The sequence below is a fragment of the Erpetoichthys calabaricus genome, chromosome 1 (genome assembly GCF_900747795.2).
Source record: "Erpetoichthys calabaricus chromosome 1, fErpCal1.3, whole genome shotgun sequence".
Taxonomy (NCBI): domain Eukaryota; kingdom Metazoa; phylum Chordata; class Cladistia; order Polypteriformes; family Polypteridae; genus Erpetoichthys; species Erpetoichthys calabaricus.
Window position 1 is genome coordinate 203,996,886 of NC_041394.2, and position 12,600 is coordinate 204,009,485.

The 12,600-nt window shown below is 34.8% G+C and overlaps 1 protein-coding gene across 1 annotated transcript in view; it reads right to left on the bottom strand.

The window, feature by feature from the left end:
- cntn1b (contactin 1b) overlaps positions 1 to 12,600 on the bottom strand; it is a 356,136-nt gene that overhangs the window by 304,907 nt on the left and 38,629 nt on the right. The gene's annotated exons all lie outside the window — the stretch shown is intronic.

Sequence of the window (12,600 nt, forward strand, 5' to 3'; positions counted from 1 at the left end):
GCAATTAACTTTCTTCCATTCTTTAAATGCATGATGCTAAGTTATTATGTGCAAATCATTTTCTTTATAAAGAATTAATAGTGTTTTATGCAAAAATTTTAGGAGACATTATTTTAATATTATTATATCATTTCAGGCATCACTCATGTTTACTGAATCTTTGTTTTGTCACATGCTTTAATTCCTGAATGAGCAGCGGTGTCCCTAAAAAATTCTTAAAAACCTACAAATAATAAGTACTCTACTTTTTATTCCATTAAGTAAACAAATTTGCAAAGTGCCGACAAATATGCAATTGTTTTATTTACATTAAGTGGTAGAATTTGATTTAAGTTGATGTAATTGTCATTGATTCGTCTATGATTATTAAAGTATAAAAAGATGGCCTAAACCTTTACATCTAATGATATAAACTGCTATGTTATGATGCCTCTTAACTCCTTTAGAGATGTCTAAAAGAAATAATGCTTGATTTCTTTAAGATTAATTTCCAAATACTATAGAATCTCCTTTAAAGAATATGTAACAGAAAAAAGAGCATTAAATTCAAATCATTGATTGTTTCTTTAAAGAACAATGGTTTGAGTTAATAGCCAAATAACATATATGTAAACTTCATTATAGAATATTAAAAAGAAATAACAGAGAAAGCCAAATAACATATATATAAACTTCATTATAGATTATTAAAAAGAAATAACAGAGAAAGGAATATTGTAACTTTCAGTAGCAAGAATACTTATTTTATTTAAGACAGAATATGGTCAATTTAATTATGGAATCAGCAATGCAAAAGTATACCTTTTGCATATTGAAAGTTTATTGTATGAAGGAATCAAATTGAGTTATTCAAGTTGCAAAGAAGGCACAAGTTTAAGGATAAGTTTGGTATTTATCAAGTCAAAGTTATGTCTTCATAAAAATAGTATATATGCATTTGCCACACAAAATGGTTCTCCAAAGTCCAACTTTTCATATAAATTTTTAAACATATGTTCATACTAGGTCTTGTTTGCCTACACAGGTACAGCAGACAAACAAGGCATAGTATCAGTGGCCTTTGCTGGTACCACCAGATATGTTAATGCTAAACTGAATTCCAGAGAGAGTGGATATAACAAATATAAAAATAATTTAAAAAAAATCATAATTTCACTGTAACTTTACACTGTACACTGTAATTTTAAGGAAAAGTGAAAGATGTTTTGAGATAAAATTTTATCAATCAATGCTAGGAAAAAGTCAGAGAAAAACAAACCTATTAAAATAGTTATTTCACAATTCAAAATAAGATATTAAATTAAATTAAAGACATAGCATTTGGTAAAACTTACCAAATACATCCACATTTCAAACCAAAATTGATCTATGTCTTGAGATTGCACATATATTGCAGTTTTAATGCATGTGGTTTTTTGAAGAAGATAAAAATGTAAAAATCAAATAATTGTTGTGAGATTCTGCCATTTTAAAAGGAGCCTGTGCATTTTATTGCGCCGCATCTTTAAGGGCCAGTACGATGGTGATGACTTTACAAGGTGAACCCATGCGCAATTAAAAATACTGAATGTTGAAGTCCTGATGTAAATTGTGGTCTCTGTTCTGTACACAATTAGGCAGTAACAACTGAAAAGGGCACACTTTGATCACTATATTCTTTCCCTCTACAGAAGCAAGATTTTTTTTACATTTATTGGAAACATTGGATTTTGGAACACAATTTTGTGTGGTAAATGCATATATACCATCTTTGTGAAGAAATACCTTCAACTTAAAAAATTCAGTCGGTTTGAAAAATTTCAGTCTGGTTTCCGAACTTCTCACAGCACAGAGACAGCCCTGGTCAGAGTCACCAATGACCTCCTGATGGCTGCTGACCAGGGCTCTCCATCACTCCTTATCCTCCTGGACCTTACAGCTGCATTTGATATGGTAGATCATGATATTCTCCTTCATCCTCTTGACTATACAATTGGACTTTCTGGCATTGCTTTTGAGTGGTTCAAGTCCTATCTTACAGACAGGACTGAGTATGTGGCAGTATACCCACACTGTCACCTGTGGAGTCCCACAAGGATCAGTCCTTGGGCCAACCCTCTTTAATATCTATATACTACCCCTGGGTCACATCATCCGCAAGCATGGAGTTTCATTTCATTGCTATACCGATGATACACAGCTCTATGTCAGACTGGATTCGACTTCTCTTACACCTCCATCAACTTTTTCCTCTTGCTTGGATGAGATTGAGGCCTGGATGTCCAAGAACTTCCTCAAACTGAACAGCACCAAAACTGAAGCTCTTTTAATTGGCACCTCCCCATCAACTACGTTCCTCTGTAAATTGTATTTCCTTTTCTGACCATACCATTACCCTCTACCCTTCTGTTACAAATCTGGGTGTCAAGTTAGACTCCCATCTGTGATTTGATATACATATCCATCACCTTTGTAAAATTGCATTCCTTCATCTCCAAAACATAGCGAAACTCCATCCCTACCTCTCCCTCTGTGATGCTGAAAAGCTGGTTCATGCCTTTGTCTCATCCAGACTGGATTATTGTAATGCACTCCTCATCAGGATACCCAACAAGAGCCTTCAAAAGCTCCAACAAATTCAAAATAGTGTTGCAAGAATCCTGATGAGGGTGCAGAAATATGAACATATCTCACCAATCCTTCAGTCATTTCATTGGCTCCCTATCCATCTTCGTATCGAATACAAACTCTGTTTTTTTACTCACCAATGTATCCATGTAAATGCTCCACAATATCTCAAAGAACTCCTTATATTACAATCCACTACAAGAAACCTCCGTTTTACAAATACCTACTGCCTTCGCCCCCCTGTGACCAAACTTCATACAATGGGAGACCGGCTCTGGAATGCCCTACCAGACAGCCTGAGAACACAGCAGATTGTGGGCTGTTTTAAAAAATAGCTAAAGACTTTTCTATTTAGGAAAGCTTATTAACAAGAATGCTATAATTATTGTTGTTTTATTCTGTGTTTTTATCTTGCCTTGCCTTTGTTTAATGTTTTTATGTTGCACTTTGAGATTTACTCCTAATGTAAAGTGCCCCTATAAATAAAATGCATTATTATTATTTATTATTATTATCAGACAATTAATCATCATGTTTCAAATTTTGTTTATGTATGTTGTACAACACAAAATGGTTAAAACTACTTGACTGGCACATTATAACTTGAATTTATGAAAATCTTACAATTACAGAAACAACAGATATAATGAGAGTTGAGAGACACATTACTATGTAATCCATGCAAAAGACAGCAGTGTCAAGGACCAAACGAGGAAATTCAAAACCTGACATAATCAAATGCTGACTAAAGAACATCATTCTTTCTTCCACTTTTAGTATTTACAAACAACACCAAAATTTATACCATTAAAATAAATTACAAAACTTAAATGTCCTACTATAAATCTTTGTTGAACTCCATTTGTGACTTCACCATATACAGAGCTTTTTCCTCTTATCTATATTCTCCTCACCATTAGCCATAGGGCTGTGCGCAGTTCCTCAATGGAAACTGACAGGCCGTCCAGCCTCTAGGTACTTCATCCACAAGGAAAATAAAAATTATTCAGTATCTTTAAATATGAGTAAATATCAAAATAATAGAAAATACATAACAACAAAAACAACAAAATACATAAACTTATATACTACCATAACACTACCCCTCTCTAATCCCATCTACCACCTGCACTTCAGATCAGGTCATTCACCTGAAGCTAAGTGTGGTCAGGCCAGGCCAGTACGTGGACAGGAGACTATATAGGAAAATCTATGGTTGCTGCTGGAGGACCTGTGGTCTGTGTGTGGATCCCAATACCTTAATGCAGTGATGGGGACACAGTGCTGTAAGTATAGTGCCATCCTTCGGATGAGACATAAACCATGGTCCTGACTCTCTGTGGTCATTAAAGATCCCTGGGAATATTTCAAAAAAAGAGTAGGGTTTATCCTAATGTTCTAGATAAATTGCCAACCACAGCTTCATTCATTATGGCTCACTAATCATACCCTGTCTCTAATTGGATCTCTCTCTCACTTCTTCACCACCTAACAGGTAATGTGTGGTGAGCATACTGGCGTAAGAATGGCTGCCATCAGATCATCCAGGTGAGTGCTACACATTGTTGGTGGTTGAAGTGGTTCCTTGCTATCTATGTAAAAAGCTTTGAGTAATGAGAAAAGTGCTATATAAATATAATTAAGTAAATTAAGTACTGTCATCCTCTGACCATTTTGCTGCATTTGCTTCAGTTACTAAGTTTTTGACTTTGGATTTTGAACTTATTTGGCTCTTATAATTAGATTTGCTTTTGTTTAACCTGGACCACTTCATTACCCAAGTTTATAGATACTGTATTTACAAAGATCTTGCACTCCATTTTGGGAAGATAATTTTTATGTGACTAGTAATAAATACAGAGAAAATGTAAGTATGAGCTTCCAATATATGTAATGTTGCTTACTTTTATTGACAGTTTGTTGGTTAGTGGTTGTTACCATTTATTGTCAACAGAGATTTAAAAGCTTACATCTCTGTATATCATTAAATATTAATGTGTTTTTTATGAAGATTTGTTATGTTCTACTGTCTACCACACTACTTAAACACTTTTTGAATGTGTCTATGTTCTATAAGTGAACAAAAACTTTCTAATGTCTGTGCAAAATTAACCATATGTGTTCTGTGTTAAAAATAAAAAAGTTAAAAATAAAAGCAGGGATCCATCATACTTATTCGATTCATAATTCTGAATGATTCAGCCATGATACTTTTTAACTTTCATTTGCCTAAACTGAAAAGGTTAATCTCCTTCGATTGCTCCTCATGCTGTCCTGTTGGGGAAGGAAGTGGAGTAACACACACAACAGATGTAAGGTTTAAGATGAGTGGATCCAGACTGAGAGGACAACACACAGGGGGATCTTGTACCTCTGTATGTTGCGAGCTCTCACATGGAGCAATGAAAAACACTCATTGATTAAACCTCTTAACTGAAGGGATCTCGAACTTCTGGTAAAGAGGAAGAAGTGAAAGGCAAAGCTGAATTGCCCACTGTTAATACTATGACTACACTAGAGAAGAAAAAACTTCATATTAATGTCAATATACTAGTGGCTACAGGACATGGACATGGTTTCTGCTTGTGAAATGGGTGCCACAATTACATGCGAGTTTCTCTCCAGTCCTTGTCAGATCAATAAGAAGCCATAGGCATTTCAGAGAGAGATCTTTACCTTTCCTGCGGTGGGTTGGCACCCTGCCCGGGATTGGTTCCTGCCTTGTGCCCTGTGTTGGCTGGGATTGGCTCCAGCAGACCCCTGTGACCCTGTGTTCGGATTCAGCAGGTTGTAAAATGGATGGATGGATGGATCTTTACCTTTCATCATCCAGTATATCTGACAGTCACTAATTGATTCAATAATTGCTTCATACAGTGACAGGGTTTTAGATTATTTAACTTGATTTTAGTTTACACTTAAACTTATTTTTTTCTTTTTAAATCAGACTATTCTTTACAGTTTGTCTCCTTCATTATTTCTTGAGTGAGGCAGATAAGCAGGTTCCTAGAGACTATGTGGGTGTAAGCAAAAACTAAACCCAGGATTGGTAGGAACACTAATGAAGGACAATGAGAACAGTGTCTGACAGCTGTAGATATTATCTGGCAGCACCTCATCCTTGTGCCTTTAAACTAGGGAACAGATTTCTTTGACATCTCATTTTTAAGGGTGACTTAAATTAAAGAATATTTTATCAGACTATATAAAAATCATTTCTTCTGTAAGCAAAAGTTGACAAATAGAGAATAACTTTAATTTTTATTTGGATTTAACACCAGTGATGTTCCAATAAATCTGTACATTGAAGAAGTGAATTTGACACTGCAGTAAAGTATTTCTTATGACAATTGTGCAACTACTGGAGAACACATGCGGTAATGCAATCTTAGTGTCAAATATCTTTTCTCTAAAATATTGTTTAATGCAGAAAAGTGACAATTCATACATCCTCCTGTCCTCTAAGATATGAAACAATGGAACACGTTATATATCATGATTTAGTCAACTAACATATTTCTTTTCCTTATGAGGCACTATAAATGCTCTAAAAAATTAAACCATCTTTATACACTTCTGAATAACTGTAGGCATTCTGGAAAATAAATTCATAAAAAATGCTGCTGGTGGAGTGCATTGTAGTTAGAAAAATGACCTTTCAGCAATCTCAGACATGAATTACAATCAAGAAAATTAAAAAGAAAATCGACTAATGTGGCAGAATATGACAATGGAGCCGGACTTGGGTATCCCAGTGGTGACTGGAAGAGGTGGCTGGGTGACCACACTTCTCAGTGCCTTGTCTTGTCAAGACCTGATGGGTGTGTGGGAGTGAGGCAAGAGTGAGAGAGATGCACTGGGTACAAGAAGATACCAGACTGTGGGCACCAGGGCATCACAAGAAGAAAATATTAAGTTACTGAAGGAATGGAGATGATTAAGTTAAATTCAAACTTTAAATGCCTTTTCAGTTCACCAGATTATTTTATAACATTCCTGTCAGCAAACTAAAATATATCATGTCTGCAATAGAAACAGAAGATAAACAGGTTCAGAGAATTCAATTATTTCAGGACGTTATGCTCATAGTCGATTGGAAAATTAAAAAAATAAATCCAAAACATTTTTTCAAATAAATAATTGAAGTCATGCCTGTAGAGAAAGATGGTAGGAAAGCATACTCAGTCTGAAAAAACAAAAAGCACATGGTTACACAAGAGCCTGAAACAAACTATGTGATAAGAATCACAGAAACTTTCTTCTCTAGTCCCTTAAAACACTAAGGGGACAAAAAGGTAAAAACGTATTTGTAAAGCAATAATTAAATACAAACAAGGGTGAACACATTGAGTACATGATACAAATAAACTGAAAGGTAAACTAAACTTTACTGGCCCTCTTGACTTGCCTAAACAGTTTATAAACCCCAGTCTATCAGATGGGGTAGCTTGCCCAACACAAAGTAACACCTAAAAGTATTTTCTTTTTCTCTTCCCATCTTTATTTCTCTTTCTCCATACATTGAATTTTCTTCCTCTGGTTCAGCTGTGTGTATGCTCAACTCTCATTCTGGTTCTGCATTCAATTAACCACAGCTTTGGAGGCAACATTTAACACTCCCAGGTTCATTTCCAGCATAGCCCTATGATAGCAGGTTAGAACTCCCTCTACTGGACCCTTTTGTACTCCTCAGCATTACTATCTCCTACTTTAACCTCTTCAACAGTTTGTCCTATAATGATCAGAATGGATTGCCTGGACTTTTCTCCCTGGCTTTACTGTTGTCTTCTTTAAGGAGTTACACAGATGTCCCTGCCAAAAATGGGTTTGTTTATTCCCTATTTTCTTAGGGGAGCATTAAATGCTTGCATATAGGTTGGTATTTTTTCTCAGTCATGTCAGTAGCACTGCTAAAGGCACCTTTAGAGGGTATGCAACACACACAAGGTATACAGTACTGTAGCAGCTCATGTGCTTCCACAAAAGTATTTGCAGGATCTCTCCTGCTGCCAGTGTGATACTTTTTCCTGCATGCAGGTCTCTTATGTGACCTAGTCTTACCATGTGCCATACTATCTCTGTAACCTCTTTCCAGCCAACTATCCAATCTCAATTACCACGCCTTGTAGCTTAAGTAAATTCTGCTGACTTGTTTATTGTATGGGATACAAATTATTAAAAGTATGACTGAGACAGCAACTGAAAAATGGTATACCACAGTTAGGGGTGGGATTTGCCAGGGACCCACAACACCATACTATCCTGATATTTAGGTCATAATAATAAGAACAAAAAAAGAAATTACAAAATATAGAACAATCATTAAGTATTGCATTTCTATAGTGTGAAATATAGCATTTTATTCCTTTTTAATGTGACTGCAGTTAAAGTTGAAAGCTTAACTCTATGAGACAAAATGGCAGTCTTTTATGCCTGATCATTAGATCTTTTGATTTAATCCATTCTATATTTTTTTTAAATTAGTGGAAACAAGTGTCTCATCATTCAATATAGTAGTATTGTATTCAGTTATAATAATAATTTACATGTATATAGCGCTTTCCAGTCTACTCAAAACATTCTACGCAGACAGAGGGAACCCAGTTCAATTACCATCAATGTGTAGCATCCACCTGGATGATGCGATGGTGCCGTTCTTGCAACAGTACCCTCACCACATATTAACAATTAAGTGATGAAGGGGCGAGAGAGATAGTTACTTAAAAAGTGACAGGGAATGATTAGGAGTTCAAAATGACCAGGATGTGACAGGACAATCCACTGACAGGACTGAACAAAGGGTCAGATTTCCATATGTGCATATGTTAAAATGTACAATGATTTTCAGGGAGTTTCTTTAACTTTCTTGAATATTATTATCAATAACACAATTACAATAATAAATTAAGATTAATTAATTAATAATAATAATAATTTATTAATTAATTAAGATTAATTAATCCAACCTGTTAAGAGGTCTTGTTGTCAAACAAACATGTTGCTGTTAGGACTATATTTGTATTATGTAATGATTTTAGTGTTTTGGGAACTTTGTCATTTTCCCTGACTCTCTAGTTTATACTTTAATTACATTTGCTGTAATTTTTGTAGTTCTGACAAAATCCCTTTTGTCGGTAGTGTGCAATTAGGGCCTTTAGGTATAACCCAAAGGAGCCGTATACATTTCACCTGATTGCTTCAACTCTGGCCTGAGGTATTAGATAGCATTACCTTTCTTTTTAATGTTTGGCTCCCTTTGTGATTCACTTTTCTAATGTGTATTTGTGTTTGGTTTCATTTTCTAACTTTTTGGTTATCTGGTTTGACTCATTGTTCCTGTGTTAAGGATTTTGTATTTTTGATTGTGGGCTTCATTATATTTCATTGTTTATTTTGTTGTTTTTTCTGTTTATTTTTTGTGAATTCATTTTCTGAGGTTTTTCAAAATTCTAAATACATATATATTGATTTTTGAAGACCTCTAGAGTTATTGTTTGCATTTTGAAATTTGTCAATTACTTAAAATTAAACAAAAAATGCATACAGTCTGTAGTAGTTACCCACTTTCTTTTTAAGGTTTTAGGTCTTACACTTTTTCCAAGATTTATGCCTAAGATGTCTTATGAGTTTCTAGGTTTAAAATGATAACAGTTGCAGAGGCTTCGCATGTCTCTTTTGGATTGATTGCTGTAGCAAAAGTGATTTTTGCCTAAACTAAGGTCAGTATTCAGCTGTGAAAATGAGCTATAGTATTCAAGAATATTATTATTACTTACTGTTTGGCTGACACCTTTATCTAAAGAAACTTACAGCATTTCAGATACAATTGGTGACATTTTTTTTTGTTTTCAAGTGGAGCACAGGCAGGAAAAGTGACTTGTTCATGGTCACACAGTGTCAGTAGCAGGATCTGAACCCACAACCTCTGAAGTCCAAAGCCTTGACCACTATGCCACTCTGACTGCACATGAGATGCTACAGCAAACTTAAATTGTTGTTTTTTCTATTAATTTTACCCAAAACATGAGCTAGAAACAAGTGCAAAAATATGTTGTATGACCTGGTTATTTTTTCTGCATTCACTGATTACTGGGATAAAAATTAAATGATACTGTAGTTAAATGTTTATTTACTACTGTGCTGCACATATAAATCAGAAATTGAACCTAACTTCAAACTGAACAAATTAGATCTAACGTAACTAAAAGGTGTCCTTTATAATAAATGATTGATCCACAAAATAAATCGTTATTGCTGGATATTTACAAAGAATGACAGGAGTAAAACAAGTCCCATAAGATGATAAAAAAGAATGATCATGAAGAATGGAAGATTTTAGTAAAGCAGAAAATTAACATTACAGCTGGCAAATTAGTGTACATTCATACACAGTACTTTTAAAGTCACTGGTTAATGTATAAAACGAAATTATTGTGGGAATTTAACAGAAATTGATGCATTTATTAAATTCCAGAGGCAGAATCACAAGAACACAAAAACAGACCTTACACTGTGAACTGAATTTTTGGAGTCGTTGTTAGTGCCACAGCCAATAGTTTGCATGCTCCTCCCGTGTTTGTTTATTCAGATTTTTCTCCCACATCACAATGATGTGCATATTAGGTTTACTGCAAGCTCAAAATTGCAACTGTATGAGTGAGTGCAGGTATGTGTGCAAGTGTACTATGCACTAGTACCCAACCAAATGTCTCTTCCTACTTAGATAGATAACCTATATGCAAATAATCCAAAATATAAAAGATCATTCAACACTTGTCTGAGGTTTAAAAACCCACAGTATATACAGTACCACTGTACCAGAAGTGTAATTTTCTTCTATTAAGTATTCTGAAGTTTTTTTTTATAAGACCCCATGCAATACTCGGAGTATTAAATTTAATTAGTCTAAATCCAGGAACCTTACAGAGCACCTACCCATGGATATGATTTTAAAATGATAAATGCAAAACTTGTTTACTTCCACAAGCTTTACTAATTTTACGGACATTGCAAATCTCTTCCTTTTATCTTTCCTCATTTTGCATTCTGAAAGAGATACTTCTAGCTTTTCAGCTGACCAAATGAAAATGCTGTAACTTGAGAGAAGAAACTAAACAGTGTCCTACACAACACACATGGAATGCTAATGCTTTGAATCAATGCACTCTCAAATAAAAAAAAGTAAATTCTATGGTGCAAAAGAGACCTGGAACAGAATGAGCAGCCAGAAAAAACTGAAGCTGATTAAATGACCTTTTGCTTTCTTTCACATTTTTCAGTACAGTGGACAGCTTATGTATGAACCTATGAGGTAAAAAGCATCAATTTCTCTTACAGATATCAATAAAAAAAATTATCTGTTTTTTCACACAATTTCACATGGTATTTTGTGTGATAAGCACTTAAAAATGTTTCAATACAATCAAGTATATCCTTTCATCCATTTAATGAAACCATATTCAGAGGGACAGGAATATCATTTTACTTAAAGGTGCTGAGCACAGATTTTCCTCCTCATGGGAACTGTGATTATGACAGTTTAATGCTGTAAACGGGGATCTGGCTCCAGTTCAAACAGGTGGTGGGAGAAGATCATCCTGAACATTTTCAAGAAAAAAAAAAAAAAAAAAAGAGTGTTACCTGACTACAAATAATATCTGAATAATATATACTCACTTTTACGGTCATGCATATAAGCACCACATTTCCTGTATTAAAGGTGGCAATGGCATTTCTTTTCACAACCACTTGTGAGAGGGACTCACAGTACCTGAATAAAATCCATTGTACAGAGAGGGTGAATACAGAACTTCACAGAGACATTATCCACCTTAGAAATTTAACTTGGTTTCTCCAGCCGTGAGACAGCAGCTTTAACCACCAGGCTACTGAACTGATTTCACTGTAATAATCTGTTGTCAGTCATGTCGATTTGGGTAGAGAATTACAGATAAAAAGAAAGAACATACACATGTACAATGCAGTTTTTACATTATGCAAAACAGTCTACATACATACATACAAGCAATTGGTGTCAAGGACTTCTTTTCCTGCACCTACCTTACAACATGGGGCTAATCAAACTGAAAAATACAATTTTTTGACAACTACATTTTATTTATAATTTTATTTCTGCACTGTGGCTTACTGCTTACTTCTGTAGTCTTAAAGCTCCATAGTTATAGCTTCAATCTTGTTCCAGTTCATTAACTGTGCAGAGTGTGCATAGGCATAGATGGATAAAAGAAATTAATTTTACATGAAGCCCAGTTTGCCCAAAAACTGCGCCGAGTGTTCAGTCAGACTAATTAGGCTTATTAGTCAGAGTGGTGTATCCAAAGGTAAAGAATCCAAAGAGTTTGACAAACAAGAGGAGACTATTCAATCCATCAAGCTTGTTTGGTTAAGGAATAGATAAGTTGCCCCAATATCTCAGATACTTTTTAAAAGGTGACAACGCTTTTGCTTCAACTACTGTATGTACGTCTTAGTAGTTTGTTGTAGATTCCCATGACTCTATGTGTGAAGCACTCTAAGTGCTTCCTAACTTCAGTCTGAAATATACTTGGCCTTTAATTTCCACTAGTATCCTTGAATATATGATTTGCTACTCAATCAATAGATTTATGCTTTATCAACTTTGTTAATGCCTTTGAGAATTTTGAAGACCCGGATTAAATTTCCACACACCCTTCTTTGGTCAAGACTAAAAAGTTTTAGTTCTCTGGGAGACCTTTCAGTGCTTAGATGCACTTGGTTGATCTTCGATGTGCAGTTTTGAATGCTTGTGTGTCTTTTGTTTGTAGCGTGGTGACAACAACTGCACACATTTTTCGCAATGCAGTCTCACTGCTACATTATACCTTGAGTCACATTCAACAGCTTTTACACTAAAATACAACATTTTATTTGTCTTTCCAGTTGCTACTGCACATTATTAACTAAACAAGAATGTTATGTCAAATGAAACCCCTAATTTCTTTTCAGAGCCAG